General features: G+C 41.7%; 1 protein-coding gene across 1 annotated transcript in view; it reads right to left on the reverse strand.

Annotated features, from left to right (window-relative positions):
* SLC44A1 (solute carrier family 44 member 1) overlaps positions 1-17,164 on the reverse strand; it is a 104,466-nt gene that overhangs the window by 59,459 nt on the left and 27,843 nt on the right. The window lies entirely within an intron of this gene.

Raw genomic sequence — 17,164 nt, forward strand, 5'->3', positions numbered from 1 at the left:
AGACCCTACACGAAAATGAGCACTTAGCCCTTGCTTACATGTTAGGCCTGAAAATTACCTAAAACCCCCAAACATTATATATCGTCTGAAAGTCAACACCCTGTACAATAAAATGGTGGCAGCTGAAAATGTTTATGTTGCACGACATTAGCACAACTTTTTATCAAACCCAAAAAGTTTGTGAAGAATGCATTTAAGCTAAAATTTAGTGCCCCAACACACTATATAATACCCATTTTTTTAAACTAAAATATAAAAGATGAGGTTACAACGAGTAAACAGATACCCAACATGCACAGGTTAAAAATTGTGTGTGTCCGTGAAACTGCGACAGTTCAGTAGCACAAAAAGTCCATAGACAACGCTTTAAAAGCCCCTACAGGTCATCACTTTAGAGATATGTATAAATATTGGCTCTAGAATTATTGCTCTTACTTTGGCATGGGCGGTGATACCCAACATGTGTAGTGCAGGCATCGTTTTCATAGGTGGGCACACCGGACGCACGTTTACGTGAATATGCACATGCTCCCAGGTGCGGGGGACTTAAAAAATATTTATTATCTTTACATTTATTTTTAAAAACAGGTTTGTTTTTTTTACAAGCCCATGTGATAGCATATTGGTGGTGGCAGATACTCTAAGGCGATACTGGGGGTCCAAAAGACCCCTAGTATCACCTTTCCACTCTAAATAAGCCATTCAAGTGCAGATCGCACATCAATAGCTTATTGCTTGGCTTCAGGAGCCCAGCAATGACAGCTCAGGGACCGGAAGTGATGCAATATGCGTCGCTCCCCATAGAACGGGAAGGAGAGCGGTGAACGGATGTTCGCAGCTCTCCCCCCCAGCTTCCTGCCAACACCCGAGAAGCAAGTCCCGAGGAGGGGCAGTGGAGCCTGGGAAACACGGCAGGGCCGTTGGGCGGGGGCGGCCACTTTACCGGCCCGTAGAAGCGGCCTGGCGACAGCCGAGTCGCCAGAATCGCTTTGACTGTAAAGCCGGCCACTGGCTCTACAAATATGAACAGAGTGCAGGTGGCTTTTGTCTGTGTAAGCCCTTAAGGACCCATAACGGAATTATCCCGTCATGGTTCGTGAAGGGGTTAATAACTGACAAGTTTAACAGGTATTTTCTGTACTTGCTGATTGTTGTTCTTTGATGTAGTGGCTAAAAAGACTGGTAAGCTGCTAAATACACCCAATTTACACTTTTTAATGGGAGTTTTGAGGTACAAAAACAAATCTATCCAAACAAATATAAAATAGTACAATTTATTAGGATATGTATAAAAACAGGACTATAAAGATAATGTAAAATACCCCCTCTATTGAAGGCCCACCAACGTATCGACCCTTTCTTTTAGGGCATTACCCAACATATAAAATGTCTGTATGTCAAGGTGAGTAATACCAAGATCGTGTCCCAGAATTTTCATGAACTTGTTTCGTGGAAATACTATCCACTTGTTCTGGAGGACCAAACAGAGGCATATAAAGACACGAAGTCTTCAAGAAGATTCTTTCCCTCTGGGTGACCCTGTAGTTCTGCCACTGATGCCAAGCTGTAGAGGGACTACAAATCCCAGCAATACATTATACAGCAATGCAGAACAATATGAAGCTACATACTTCATGCTGCTCACCAGGGCTGTGTGGCGTTTTAGGAGGCTGTGGGCCCCACCTGCTCTCAGGAGGGGTCTGGAGGTTATGGCAGGCGGGTGCATCTGTCAGAAGAGGTGCGGCTCCAGAAGGGCTGCGGGGGTCACTCAGTAGATGTGACGGCGCTGTGTTTGCGGGTGGGCTCCAGGAGAATGGCTGCGGGGTCAGAATTGGCGCCTTGTATAGGGGCATTTTCACGTGTACTTCATCGTGCAGCACTAAATGTTACAGTTGAACATAAGCTTCATGAACTGGAGTCTATTATCCCTGGCTGTACAATAAAGAATATAGAAATGCTCATGTAGATGCACATATTCAAAGGTTCCAGCAAGTTGTCATCACATCTTTGAGAAACCAGTATTGTTTAAATCCCCGTATTTATAATGTGAGCAACTAATATATGCATCCCTATTTTTCTCAGATCAAATTTGTGACCATTGGTGAACATAGTATTAAATCAAACTAGACTTCACTACTTTAATGTTTCTTTTTTATTAACTCATTTGAATGAAACATGCTGCACATAATTTTATGACTTTTAAGATAGGAAACCTTATTACATGGCCATATAAAATGTACGCACTTCAGTAAAATGTAATTTAAATAAACGATGAGTCTTCAAATCCATTTAGGCAGTGCAATATGTCTTACACATTTAAAAAATTAATACACAAACTGAACAAAGGGTCATTTGAGTTTTCAGGGCAAGTATATCACATGTGTTGCCACTAACCAATACACAGTGCCATTTGCACAACTGAAGAGACCGTTTAAAGCATCACAAACATGAGGGAATGTTATAAGGTGCCCATACACTGCACGATTCTCGTACGAGAATCGTGGGAAATCCTGCGATTGTACAAGAATCGTGCAGTGTGAATGAAGACGTGCGACCGTTACTACTGTACGGTCGCACGTCTTTTGTCTAAGGAACATGCTAGAAAACCAGCCGAAAATCGTACGATTTTCGGCTGGTTTGAATGATGCTCGTAAGACAAATGCAGAACGGGCCGGTGGCCGCACACTGCCCTTTCAGCATTGCGGTCATCGGAAGCCCGCCCCTCAGGGGGGCGGGCTTCCTATCATCGCAAGTACGATCTGCCTGTCCAAGATGGGCAGATAGTACATTTTTAAATTACTTTACAACCATCGCAAGACTAAGGTCTTGCAATGGTTGTAAAGTGCATGGCCACCTTAAGGGAGACAAAATTTAAAAGTGCTGCAAAAGCTTCCACTATTCTGGAAACATTAATAGACTTAACCCCTTCGTGACGAGAGACGTACACTGTACGTCCCGCTACAAAGGGACCAAATTACTTGTCACGTACACTGTACGCGACGAGTTATTTGCTGCACTAGAAGGCTGGTAACCACTGAGAATCAGTGGTTATCATTCATTAATGGATGCCTCAATACAAAGGCATCCATTAATAAAAGGGTTAACCTTTTTCAGACACCCGATACCTGAAAATTGGGTGTCTGAGAGTCAAAGCAGAGCCGGCATGTTTGCCGGCATTCTAACAGCTCGTATAGATCGAGAGATATCTCTCTCAAGCTATACTGGCTTTTTTTGTTTTTTCTTTCACTTTCAGGGATACATTATGTATCTATTCCTGAAAGAAGAATGTTTCAGTTTTCTGATGGTTGTTGTAACAATCAGAAAACTAGTGACAGCTGAATCCTGAACTGCTGCAGGATCAGTGTCACTAACTTATTATCGGCTGTTCTGAAGTTTGAAGCAGCCTGATAATAACCAAAAATTTATTAATTTATCAAGCAGTAATAGTGAGATTAATTCACAATGGCTGCTTGATATAATTAAATTAAATAACATTTTTAAGTTTACAAAAAATTGTGAAAAGTGTAAAAAAATAAAAGGACAAATAAATGAATGTATTTATTGCATTATTTTTTAGCTGGTTTTGTAAAAAAAAAATACTACCAATCAAAACTGGGAAAAAGGTGTTTTTTTACGTTTTTTCCTCTTTTTTTATATTTTATTTGTCCTAAGTGAGGCGTTAAAGACACACATATGTGATATAAATATGTAGCCCTATCTGTCCTCTTAAAAACAATATATAATATGTGTGGGTGCACTTTGTAAGAAAGTATATTACGGACGTGGAAGAATCACACAGCAAAAATGTCAAAAGTGTGTCAGTCATTTACGAACAGAAACTAAAAACAAGCTCAGTCATGAAGGGGTTAAAGCATAACACCAGGAAGTTTTTTGCAAACTTACTTTGGTGCAGCTTGGCTCAATGTATATTTGCATACCTGATATCCAAACAGCCACTGGGGATGCTGAAAATCACTGTAGTTGTCTGCATAACATACAGTGGTAGCAGAGCATTACCATCAAGGTGTCTTGCCTTAGCAGTAGCTACTTTTACTTACCGGCTCTGTATGGAGCCACCGCAGTGTGCGCTTATCTACCTGGACTACTAAGCAAAGTGCATTGACACAGAGAGTGGCTAGAGATGCAAGGCACTTGAGATCAGCCCATGTGCTCCCTTTAGATTGTAAGCCCTCACAGGCAGGGCCCTCCTTACCATCCTGTCTTGTATTGTGATTGTAATGTCTTCCTCATATTGTAAAGCGCTGTTGGTGCTATATAAATCCAGTATAATAATAATAATGTGTCTGTGACTGACAGGTTTTGCTATTGCCCAGTGTGTGTCATTGGCTGCGATTCACGCATGCACATTTGACTATCGTGGGCAGTGCATCATGGGACATGGAGTCCCTGCATCAGACACGGGGGACACCGTGTGTGCACATCCCAAATGGAAGTATAGTGGGAAGGGCAGGTCCAAAGCACATAGTGGTGTCAGTACAAGATAAGTGGAATAACCATCTGTGAATAGTTTATTGGAAAACAACATTTATTTACTATATTTATGACATTCGAATGCATATGTTGTCTTTTTATAGGGGTTAATGCTACTTTAATAAAGTGGAATATCAATTTTTTAAATGGACTCAAAAGGTGAAGATTTGGTACATTTATACCAATCCTTTTCCTAGTATGTGAACATAACTAGGCACTCCTGTACCTGCAGCCTCATTGCTGCAGTGTAAGATCTAAAGCTGGCCATACACTGCCCGAATTTCAAACAGTGTGTGGTCCCGTTGGGATCCCTTGGTTGAACAATGGATTTTTAACTAAATAAATAAATCAGAGAATTCTCAGCCAAACAGTGATGGCAGCCAATCCGCTAAAATGTTTTAGCATAGATGAAGGAATCAAGTGGTTTTGAAGTTCAGCCTAACTAGGGCTGAACAAGAACAAAAAAAACCCCACAATAGTCTATGGCCAGCCTAAGTCACTGCTGCCTTTGCCTGCTAGTCTCACGAGGTGTGAAGTGAGAGTCAGTGATGTCACTACTGTGCTGCTCACTCTTCTCCTTGTTGGATGCTCTGAAATGAAGAATTAAAAGCTGTACCAAGATGGCTGCCTCCAGAGAATGACAGTGTGAAACAAGAAAAGGTGCGTTATTAATGGGAATGTACTCTGTTCCCACTTTGTGCTTCTGATATTGCTCAGAATAACTTGCAGACCTGTGTATAATCCTGCTCCAAAGAACTGGAAAAAAGTTGAGAATTGTTGTTGTTTTTTACCAATTTAGGTATGCTGTGCGAATGGGAAAACATACATAAAGTGGGGGGTTTCTCAAAATTTGACTGCAAAACTAAAAATACATTTTCAAAGACCCATGATTGAATAAGGCCATATGTTTGCCATGATACGGTCTCTTTTGCTTCACCAAAGCCCTTGGCACTCTCACAGAAAGAGCCCTGGTGAGGGGGACAGAGATCTTTTCAAATATTTAGGCCACGCACACCCATCCCCCAACCAGGTAACAAACAATAGGCAGCAAAAGCTTCCTACTGGACTAAGATTTGCGCCAGTCCATAGTCCCCATTAAGGCTTTTAGGTCAATTGAGCAAGTCTAAAGTGACCGTTATTATCTGCAGCAGCAATTACACTCCATTCATTTAAAACACACTCATGTTATGTTCAAAGTGATTAAAATATTGACTCACTTTCTCAGCTATTGGTATGTGGGCTCTTTATCTTATCTCCATGCAGAAAACATGATAGCTTTTGACCTCCTCTTCCCTGAGCACAGGGCTGTTGAACCTGGAACTAAACTTGGTTCTTTACCGATAGTTAAAGATCAATTAAAGATCTAGTACAGACAACACATCAAACCTACCAAAAAAAGCACAGAAGTAGATTTTCTGTTTTTTTTCCTTCATTGGATCCCATTTACCAACAAATTCTAATAATGTTAAATAGCAGTGCAGGAATATGAGTTTTCCATAGTGTTATAATGTGATTTCATTCATTAACCTTTGGGGCTCTATGAAAACAGCAGGGAGAAAGCGTTTCTGCCTTTTACAACTTATCAGGGACAGGCAGCCTTAGAGAAGCTAAGCAACATCAATAACTTCCTGATCTTGAAATGAAAAAGAAGGTTAGCAGTGTTTACTGGGAATGCATGGCTAAATCTTTTCTTCAAGCGATAGACAGATTCAAGTCACACTGCTGCATTCCATATCACACCGATTAATTCTCAGACAGAAGCAGCCAACCAGCTTTCTATGAAGATGCATTTCCGAATAAAATGCATTTTCCAGTTTTGTGTGGTCATCACATTCCATTCTTACAAACTGTGCATTATCCTGTAACTGAGACTACAGTAGAGATAAATAGCGCAAAGCCAGCTTATTATATGTCTTAAGGTTTTCTTAACTCTTATTCAATTAATAGGGATAATCAGGAGAGAACATGTTGGACCTTGCCAATACACTTTACAATTTAAAGCTATTGCAAATTGTGGGAAGAGACATCTTTTCTACTACTCATGCGTGATTAACGGTATGGCAGCTCAATCTACTTGTACCCTGCAGCCTGCACACCAGCAACACGTCTGTGCCTACACATTTCTGGCTATATAAAATTCCCTTACTCCAATCATTTTTTTCATTAAAGTAACTGCATATTGTGTCACTGGGTCATTTAAAATGGGCCATTTACCTTATTATTTGCAATTTTGCTGAACAACGCTGCCAATTTATTTTGTTGACCACAGTTGCCAAATAGATTCAAGCAGGCATAGGAAAATTACATTTGGAGAATCAAAATATGTTTTGTGGTTGTGGGGCAGGGCAGAACAATGCTTAAGATAAATATGGCTGACTATGGGTAGTCATTTGACGAAATGATCAAATGTTCAGCAGAATGCAGCCAATGAATACACAAGATATAGGTGCTCCATTAAGAGGAGGCAAACATCATGATTGCTGAGGATTCGGATAGCTATCCTCTGTGAATCTAACAAGCTATAAACATTTCCAAATTTTTTAAAATTAAATACTCACCCAAGAATGATCTATTGATAAGGGCTCATTTAAAACTATTTATAAATGTGTGTGGTTGTTTGCATTATATGGCATATTTTTTCTGGTTTACCCAGGAACATACATACATACATACATACTACACCAATGAAATAGCCAAAGTGATGCCTTTTCACACACTCAGACGCAGAGCATGCTTTATGAACAATCCTTCAACATAAAACACACAAAATAATATTTGATATGATTTTTATATTAATCATTTAGCAGCTGATCCATATATTTCTGTATGCATTACATTTAATACACAGTGCACTGTAAATACTCCCCTCAATGACCATGGAAATGTGAGAGCTCCCACATCACAGAGCTGTCAGCCAATCCACCACAGTATAACCAATCAACTATCTAGCCTAGGAAGGAAGAGTAAAAAAGCCTTGTACCCTTCATCCCCATACAAGTGGTTTAAGGGGAGCCATAGTGTCAACGTGAGCTCCTTCCTGTTAAAACAGTAGCCTGACTCTTAATCACTGATAGGCTGGTATCAGCATAACAGAGGCCTGCAGTCCAAAGATGATGGTGATTCTATTTCAAATACCATATTTAAAAAAAAAGCAGGTTGTTAGTGATATTAAAACCAAAGGTTTTTAAGCTATTTCAAATGCTGATTTAAATCAATTACAATAGATGCTGCTTCTTGATGTGTCAAAAGTTCTAGCTTCCTGCAGTATCAGCTGGTCCCCTGAGCACTGGTTATGATAAGCTGTTTTAGGGTGGCTCCATTCCCTTCCAGAGTCCTATGGAGCAACCTTTGTAGAGACGCACATATCTTACCAGCACACACAAACACACTGGCACAGTAAGGCAAGCCACTCCCCCTTGCTCTTCCTCCCTCCTTCTTTCTCCCTTTTCCAAGCTAGTAGATGAACAGATGCTGGGGTCTGTGCTGGCCCTTGTGATCTTGTACTGCACAGGTTGTTCAGAAAAGTGGAGCTGAGAGAGTTGGAGCCGTTTGGAAACATGAAGACAGTAATTGTTTGGGCAAAAAATTTACAGAAATACATTGCTAAACAATGTATATATTTGTTTAATGTGGATTCATTATTGGAAAAAAAAAGAAGGTTTTGAGAGTTTAATACTACGTTAATATTTCTGGAAAGCCACAAATTACCTCAGCCAAGTTGGAGCCGAATGTATGGATCTTTTTAAGACACAAATTAATGCAGCTCCATATCAATAAATCATCAAGGTTTTTTTTTTTACCCGATTTTGACTTGGTATTTGGTTACACTATTGAAAGAGAACTATGGCCCAACCTTTTATGGTCGTAGTTCTCTTTAGGGTACAGAAGGACATTTACTATGTCTTCCGATGACCCAAAACTCAGCATATGCTGACAGCACAGAGGCGCCCTGCGGCCAGGAAAGATCCCGACAACATTGTTGGGATCCACCCCGCCACCTGATTGACAGCTCTCTAGAGGTAGAGCCAGCTGGGCCCACCCCCTCCCCGTCCGTTCCTCCAGTCAGCGCTGGAAGAATGGAGGGGGGACGGAGGAATCCCTGCAGGAAGAGATGACTGTCAGAGAGAAGATCAGGAACTGAGCGATCAGCTGTTTGTGATCGCTCAGTTCTCGATCTATAGAGCCGAAGTGTGACGGCTTCCATGTCACATGTCGCCTCTAATTATGGGCATGAGTGTATTTCACTCTCCCTATAATTCTCATTTAACTTGCAATCCCTTATACAGCAGTACTCATACTACTCATACTGTATTCCATTTGCATATGTACAGTACCCGTTTTCAGGTTAAGCTTTAAGTGGAATATTTTCACTCTGAATAACCGTATTCGGTCTTAAAAGTGAAACTTTACTCCCCTCCGCAGTGGAATGACCTCCACAAGCTGCCTCGCCAGCATCTTCACCTAGTGATTTTCTGGAGTTGAAATGTTCGACCATCTTGGTTAACCATCTTAAATTTATCATAATGGCTTGGAGTTTTACAATTTAGATTATTTTAAATCCATGAAACCAAGTAAAATGTCTAAAATAATGCATACAATAATTTTTTTAAATGTGTGTGTGTGTTAAAAGTCATGTTTGCTTGCGGCATGACAAATTCTGCTGTGGGATGCGAGTTGTGGTGCCATTCATTTAAAATCCTCGCACCGTCAGTGTGATCGCCTGCACTGGCATGCACGGCACTGCCCTGCGTTCCAGTGCAGTGGGATTGCAAAAAATGTGCATGCAGTTTTATTCTGAAGTAAACTTCTGAAAAGATCAATTTATATATTAGCATGTATACAAGCAGAGAATAAAAATTCTTCCATTTCATTTATCTACTTCACAGACCTGCTTTGGCATGCTAGATTACTAAGCCCTATGCACAGAATACCGAGCACTCATTAAATTGCTTATGTCGCTTACATTCCCCTCAATAACTAGTAGATAAATTATTTATGTGTGGTATTTACCATAGCCATCTAATGAGCTTACCTGATAAGCTGAGCAACTGAACTCTGCTTCAGGGCTTAATTAATTAAATCTTTTTGCACCTAGCATCCTAGTGTTACTGCTGAATGTTTCTGGTTTAACATGATTGCAGTTACAGAACAGTGCTCAGAAGAGAATACTCTGCAGGTCACCTATTTACCGTTTAAGGATCTTGGCAGACTTTAATGTAGATACCTACTTAAGTTTTGTAGATATTGAGCAGAAGCCCTAGAAGGGTGGCTGCTAAATTTTTTCAAAACAAGTGTCAACTAGGCAGCAGTGCATAACAAACCCAGAGTTGTAGGAAATACTGCAGGACTGGTATTCTTCTAGATATAAAAGCAATAGTAAACTGTTCTCTTGAGCTCATTATGTATTGTTCGTTCTCGTCTTTGTCCCTTTGTGGGCATCTGATATGTATGATTTGTCACGAAGGCCACCGTTTTAATTGTACATGATCTCTTCTTTTATTTATTTGTTGGCTTTCTAAGCCTTGTGTTCTACCAATGGCAGCGACACTTCACTCAGGTTGATTATGTATCCATGCTTGTCATATGAGATGCACTGTGTACTTTATTCCCTTGTGTTGTCAAAAAAAAAAAAATTGTTAAAGTAATAGTAAACATTTCTAATTCCAAAAGCACGCATAATTGACTTTGGGGGATGAGATTCATTCAAAAAGTTTACTTAGTGGGGCCTTCAATTCATATCTGAAAGCATGAACCTGCTGGGACCAAGCTATGGATATCAAAGTATTTACATATTCTTAACAAACTTAAATAAGCTTTAAAACAAACCTTATTGACCCGCGTAGCTGCAGAAACCGTGGAACAATTTTACTTTATGTTTCTGCAGAATGTGAATGTCGGATAGTAGGTAAACTTCTGCCCTCAAGGCCGGTTCACACCAGCAAGAGTGTGTGTTCCAGAGCGTTTGGCCTCTGGAACACAACCCGGCTCACTTTGTTTTGGGGCTGAAACCAAATGGCATCAAAGCCTTGACCCCAGTACGATCGCCGGCACCCGAGCGCGTGGCACATTAGTGCCTGCATTCCAGTCTAGTGCGATCTGCAAAATTGCTGCATGCACTATTTTTGCAGAGCGCACTGTACCTGAACGCAGACAATAAACCAGCCCTTAAGCTGTAGTGAAATTACAAATCCTATCAGGCATTGCAGGATTCTGACAGCTACAAGCATGACTTCCAGCAGCAGATGCATGATGGGATTTGTAGTTTGACCACAGATGGAGCTGAAGTTTGGCTACCTCTAGTCCACTGCCTGGCCACAGGTTCACTTTAAACACGCTGCATGCAAGGATGTCCATGAACAGCACAATGTTATCAGTGGTTATCTGGCTGTTTTATCTAATCCTTAAGAGTAATAGCAAATTGAAAATCTCACCAAGAAAAGCTTCTGATGCTTTGTACATCCATGTAGATACAACCACAATTCCAAAAACTGTTGGCACAGACAGACAGACAGACAGACAGAATTTTGAAATTGTTGGCAGCAACACATCTCAACAAAGTTGGGAGAGGGCAACAACAAGCTGGCAGAGTGAGTGGTACTAACAAGGAAAAGCTGGAGGAACATTTTACAACTAATTAGGTTAATTGGCAACTGTTCAGTAACATGATTGGGTATAAAAAGAGCATCTTAGAGAGTCAGAGTGTCTCAAAAGTAAAGATGGGCAGATGTTCACCAATCTATGAATAAAGCTGCATCTAAAAATGTTTGAACAATTTAAAAATAATGTTTCTCTGCAGAAAATAGCAAAGACTTTAAATATATCATCATCTACAGTACATAATATCAAAACATTCAAAGAATCTGGAGAAATCTCTGTGTGCAAGGGACGAAGCCAAAACGCAATATTGGACACTCTGGACATCACTGCATGGGCTCAGGAATACTTTAAAAAAATCACTGTCTGTGGACACAGCTTGCCGTGCCATCTATCATGCAAAGACGAAGCCATAAATGAACATAATCCAGAAACGCCGCCGTCTTCTCTGGGCCAAAGCTCATTTAAAATGGTCTGTCGCAAAGTGGAAAACTGCTCTGTGGTCAGATTAATCGAAATTTTACTTTTTTTTGTCAACCCCGAGTACCACATCCTCCGGACTAAAGAGGAGAAGGACCTTCTGGCTTGTTATCAGTGCTCAGTTCAAAAGCCTTCATCTCTGATGGTATGGAGGTGCATTAGTGCATATGGAATGGGCAGCTTGCACATCTGGAAATGTACCAATTCTGAAAGATATATCCAGGTTTTAGTGACAAAGTCTTTTTCAGGGAAGGCCTTGTATATTTCAGTAGGACAATGCTAAAATGCATATTGCATCTATGACAACAGCATGGCTTCATAGTAGAAGAGTCCGGGTGTTTAACTGGCCTGCCTGCAGTCCAGACCTTTCACCAATTGAAAATATTTGGCGCATCTTAAAATGAAAAAGTTGAACAGTTAGAATCCTATATCAGGCAAGAATGGGACAAATTCCTCTCCCAAAACTCCAGCAACTGGTCTCCTCAGTTCCCAGATGTTTACACAGTTGTTAAAAGAAGAGGGGGTGCTACATCATGCTACATGGTAAACATGGCCCTGTCCCAACTTTGAGATGTGTTGCTGCCATCAATTTTCAAAATTACTTTTTTTTTTTTTTCTTACAACGGTACATTTTCTCAGTTTCAAACATTTGATGTTTTCTATTTTCTATTGTGCATAAAGTATGGGATTGTGAGATTTGCAAAACATTGCATTTTGATTTTATGTAAATTATACACAGCATCCCAACTTTTTTGGAATTGGGGTTAAAAGTACTGAATGTAACAATACTACCACCAGACAAGTATCAAGGCAGGCCCCAGAAATGGAATTCATCATTTGAAGATGGGTAGGTAGCTGGCTGTCGCCATTGTCAGGGAGCTATCTGCTCATTTATGGGATTGCCTAACCTGAGCGGTTTCTCAGTGAATAGGTCTATTTAATAGGAAAAAAAGTAAGCCAGAAACAGGAGTAGAGGATGAGCATTCTGGGAAATCTGCCTACAAAATAGAGTATTCATTCTGAACAAAACGTGCTGAAAAAGGGAAATTCCACTGTCACAGGTGAATTTGGGAAACTAGAATTACCCCCTCCAATCTGGCCTCATCCCATTCAACCTCCCCACCCCCCATACTTACCTGTGGGATTTTTAATTTTGCTCGTAGATGGCGAGCACTCATTGGTCAGAGTGGCCACCTGACCACTCTGACCTATGAGAAGCATTTCTAAGCAAAAAGTGCTTCTCATGGGTCAGCGCTGAGCTCCATTTGTGAGCGAAATAAAAAATCCAGAGCGCAGGGCTGCGCGACATGGCAGTAGATAGTACACCCGCACCGGCAGAGTGGAAGGAGCGCTTACCCAAAAGCAAGCATAGCGGGGGAAGAGGGGGGCCAGATTGGAGGGGGTAATTACATTTTCCCAAATTCACCTGGGAAAGTGGAATTACCATTTAAAAACACTGTGCCATTAGCACAACTACCGTATTTTGCAGTCCATAAGACGCACTGGACCATAGGACGCAGGGAGGTCCGGCGCGCCTTATGGAGCACTCGACAGACTGTAGCTTCTGTCACAGCTTCTATGACAGAAGCTGTGACAGAAGCTGCAGTTAGTGACCGCTGAGACAGGTGGCGCTGTGATTACAGCGCCACGGTCTCAGTTATCACACAGAGCAGACAAAGAACGTCCGTTCTTCGTCTACTCTATGGTAATCTCGATCGTCGCTGCTCGGTTTTAATACGAGTGATCTCATTAGATCTCATCTCATTAGATCACTCATATTAAACGAGCAGTGGCTCCTACTGCTGAACTCGATCGCCGCCGCTGCTGCTCGGCTTTAATACGAGTGATCTCATTAGATCTCATCTCATTAGATCACTCATATTAAACGAGCAGTGGCTCCTACTACTCGCCCGGCGCCCGGAACCGCATGTCTCGGGCGTCGGGATTTGCTCCATAAGACGCAGGCACATTTTCTCCCTCCTTTTGGGGGAAAAAGTGCATCTTATGGAGCGAAAAATACGGTATATGGTGCGAGTCAGCGCTCATTAAAAACTGAATATTTCAAGAGATATTTAAAAAGAATTACAGTCCTGATCTATAAAATTAATTTTCCTGGAGAAGGCTGCAAGTAGTTCAGTGGCAGGTGTTTACATTCTCTGGAGTTTACTAGAGGTTCTTTTTTTCTTAACCACTTGCTGTACGGAGCTTTTTCTTACATTTGTACACACATGATAAAATCTGATTTTTACCTAGATAACTGCTTAAACAATGATATATTTTCTGAAAGGAGAGGCCCCGTAGAATAAAAAAATGCTAGTTGCAATTTTTTATGTCACACGGTATTTGCGCAAATGTTTATCAAACCAGTATTTTTAGGATAAAATACACTATAATGACATTTACTGCACAGAAACAGAATATAATACCCAATTTTTTGGAAAAATATAAAAGACAGGGTCATGCCGGGTAAACAGATACCAAACATGTCAAGCCTTAAAATTGCGTGTGCCTGTGAAACCGCCAAAAAATACAATACCCAAAATTTCCCACATGCTACACTTTAAACGCTTTTACTGCTCATCAGTTTAGTGATAACAGCGATTGATGGCCCTGGAATTACTGCTCTCACTCCGACGTTCGCGGCGATGTGTAACATGTGGGTTTTACTTTATTGCCATCACATAGGGGGATAATAATCCCCCTATCTAATAGCAAATAGGATGTGACAGGTCCTCTATATGGAGACATCAGCCTAACGTCACCTAGAGACCCCAAAGAAGCTGATGAAGCAGAGATCTGCTTCACAAGCTTCTTCTACTGGCTCTAAGAGCCGGAGAATGCGCAGTGACACCGGAAGTGATGTAATACACATCACTTCTGGGTCCATTGATCGGAAGAGAGATCAATGGGTAGTAACCCGCTAATCTTCATCTGATTCGTCAGCTGGTCCTGGGCCCGCACACGGGGGACAGTGGAGCCCAGGGAAGCCGGCGGCGGAGTAAGGGAGGGCACTCAGCACCACATCGTACATTGGTATCTTGGTATACCCAGTTCAAGCGGATGACGTGTATTTAGGATAGAAAGGCCTGTTCTTACAAACTTATCAAATGACCGAACAGGAACTGTGCACCTGTCCTGCAACTGCTTTGTAGCTTGTATGCTGGTAGGACAATTGTACATGTGTATGCAGGTGTTGGACGTGAGATTTCAATGGCCAAACAGTTGCAAAATACGGTCAGACTGTCCTTCCATGATCAAATTATTATTAACCCCAGCAGTGGGGCTACCCCCCTACAAGGGTTAAGTGCTCATTTGTGTCTATGGAGAAAAATAAAAAAGTTAACTTCTTCTGATATAGGCACTGGTTTGCTGTTGAGCTTACACAATGTCTGGGCTGCAGTGTTATGTATTTTTTGCTGTTGTCAAAGCATGTTAACACGCCAACATCTAAATGAAAAGAATATGGTAGTGAAAGCTAATTACAGCAAACAAAAGCAAAATGTGAAAGTTTTGTTTGTTGCCCTGCAAGATTTATCAAGCTGATTATAACTTGACAGTCAGCACTAAAATACATAGCATGGGGCTGGCTTTATGTGGCATGTTTACTGGCAATAAAGAGATCTGAAACACAGGAAACACAAAACTAAAAAGGGCTTAAAAATGGTCCAGTGCCTAGTTAATTGCATCTTACATGCAACACTTCACCTTTGAAAATTTGGGCATTAATTTAGGAAATATATTACATTTCATTCAGCATTCATAATGGAATATACACTTGTTTGCAGTAGTGCAATATGTAAAACCTAAAAGGAAATTCAAAATTCTTGCTCATAGCAAACAGATTTCAGCTGTGTTCATGTGGAAACAATAAATACATGCTGATGAATAAGTGTTTTCTACTGGCAACTCACCCCATTTTTACAAAGCAGCCCACTGTGATTTCGTTCCACCGCTCCCCCCCAATCGCTGCTGCCCCGGTCCTTCTCTACCCCCCCCCTTGCCTCCGCTGCTGCCCTGTGCCTCCGCTGCCACCCCATTCCTCCTCTGCATCTAGAGGTTGGAGCCATACCCAACCTGCTATTGGATATTTTAAAATGCAATAGCAGGCTCGCTATTGCACTTGCCCACTGCTTGCTGTCAACCAGCAGAGGAGGACCTGAAGGAGAACTTTCTCCTTCAGGTCCCTTCTTTGCTAATTGATGGCAAAAAGGAGGGCTGTGGTAGGAGAACCATCTTGTCCATGCAAGAGCAAAAACAGGGTCCTACAAGACAAGGCAGCCAATTCACAAAAAAACTCCAGGGCAAGTAAGGACCACCAAGAAGACCACCGCCTGAGAAACAGGACCGCTCTCTTAAAAAAGGAGGCTCTGAATAACCAAAAGCTCCAGACACACATGTCATGGAGACAAGGTGATCGGACCAGAGGCAAAACAAGACACACTCTTTGGATGGAGGCACGAACCAAGGAATGTGCAGCTAGTGGATGCTGAAAAAGACCGTGACAGTACTAAAGGCCAAATGCTGATCCAAGCCTCTTTGAAGGAAGGGCAAGACCCTAGCCACTAAAAAAATAAAAGTAAAAAACAAAACCAAGATCTCCAAGTGGGATCTAGGACCATAATCCTCGATGCTACGCAAAAACCTGAGCTGCCTCTAACAAGTGGGGGGCTGTACCTCCTGCAAATGGCGATATAACCCTTCCTTCAGCCGTGTCCTTAACCGCTTCAAGACCAGGTGTTTAGACCCCCTTCCTGTCCAGGCCATTTTTCAGTGTTCAGCGCTGCAGTACTTTGATTGACGTTTATTCCGCCATGCAACGCTGTACTGAAATGAATGTTATACAATTTTTTGCGGACAGATAGAGCTTTCTTTTGGTGGTATTTAAACACCACTGGGGGTTTTTATTTTTTACTATAATTAGGAAAAATTACAGAAAATTTTGAAAAAAAAAAGTTTTTTTAACATTATGTTAGGAAACATTTATTATTACCCAGTTTTTTGGTAAAATATAAAAGATCGGGTCACGTCGGGTAAATAGACACCAAACATGTCAAGCTTTAAAATTGCGCGCACCCGCGAAATCGCAGAAAACTACCATACCAAAAATTGGCCATAGGCGACACTTTAAAAGCTTTTACCGCTCATCAGTTTAGTGTTTAGGGCTACTAAAATACCCCTATGTGATAGCATATGTGACAGGTCCTCTTTATGGAGACATCAGGGGTCTCCAAGACCCATGTCACCTAGGACCCCCCAAAAGAAGCTGATGAAGCAGAGATCTGCTCAGTCAGCTTCTTTCCAGCTTCTGAAGCTGGAGAGTGACACAAGAATGCGGAAGTGATTTATTATACAACACTTCCGCATTCTTGCAGAGGAGAGGGGACCGGAGGGAGCTCGTGTAACGATTTCCCTCTGATCCCCTGTGACATAGGCGACATGCTGATCCCGGGCTCGCACCGGGGACAGCGGAGCCCGCGATCAGCGGGACAACGGCAGGGGGCACGGAGGGGGGGCACCAATCGGCACCCCATACACGCGATCCGCCGGCTCTAAAGCCAGCGGATCGCTTGTATGGTATCAGGCATCGCTGCCTGTTTTT

Source organism: Nanorana parkeri, unplaced genomic scaffold (genome assembly GCF_000935625.1).
Source record: "Nanorana parkeri isolate BGI_ZX_2015 unplaced genomic scaffold, ASM93562v1 scaffold850, whole genome shotgun sequence".
NCBI lineage: Eukaryota > Metazoa > Chordata > Amphibia > Anura > Dicroglossidae > Nanorana > Nanorana parkeri.